Source organism: Equus quagga, chromosome 2 (assembly GCF_021613505.1).
Source record: "Equus quagga isolate Etosha38 chromosome 2, UCLA_HA_Equagga_1.0, whole genome shotgun sequence".
NCBI classification, from domain to species: Eukaryota; Metazoa; Chordata; class Mammalia; order Perissodactyla; family Equidae; genus Equus; species Equus quagga.
Genome location: NC_060268.1, coordinates 116,273,687 through 116,274,334, shown reverse-complemented (window position 1 = coordinate 116,274,334; position 648 = coordinate 116,273,687).

Sequence of the window (648 nt, the reverse complement as noted above, 5' to 3'; positions counted from 1 at the left end):
TTGGAAGACTTCATACTGTGAGGATGGGGATACTCCCAAATTGATCTACAGAGTGAATGAAATCACTATCAGAATCCCAGCTTGCTTTTTTGCAGAAATTGATAAGATCCTAAGATTCATATGGAAGTAGGAGGGACCTTGAATAACCAAGACAATCCTGAAAAAGAACAAAGTTGGGGGCTCATATTTCCAGGTTTTGAAACATACTTAATACAAAGCTACAGTAATCAAAACAGTGTTGTAATGTTACAACGATAGACATACAAATATATGAAAGAGAGTTGCAATTCCAGAAATAAACGCTAGATTTATGATTTATAAAGTTTGATAAACGTGCCAAGAAAATTCAATTCAGCACATGGTGCTGGAACAACTGAATATCTGCATGGAAGGGAATTAATTTAGAGTCTATCTCACACCATATGCAAAAACTACTTCAAAACTGATCATATTTCTAAATTTAAGAGCTAAAACTATAAAACCCTTAGAAGAAAATACAGGAATGAATCTTCGTGACCTTTGGTTAGGCAATGGTTTCTTAGATTTGACCCCCAAAAATTAAGCAAGAAAAGAAAAAAACAGATAAATTGGACTTCACCAAATTAAATCTTTTGTGTTTCAAAGGACAGTTCAAGAAAGTGTAAAGAC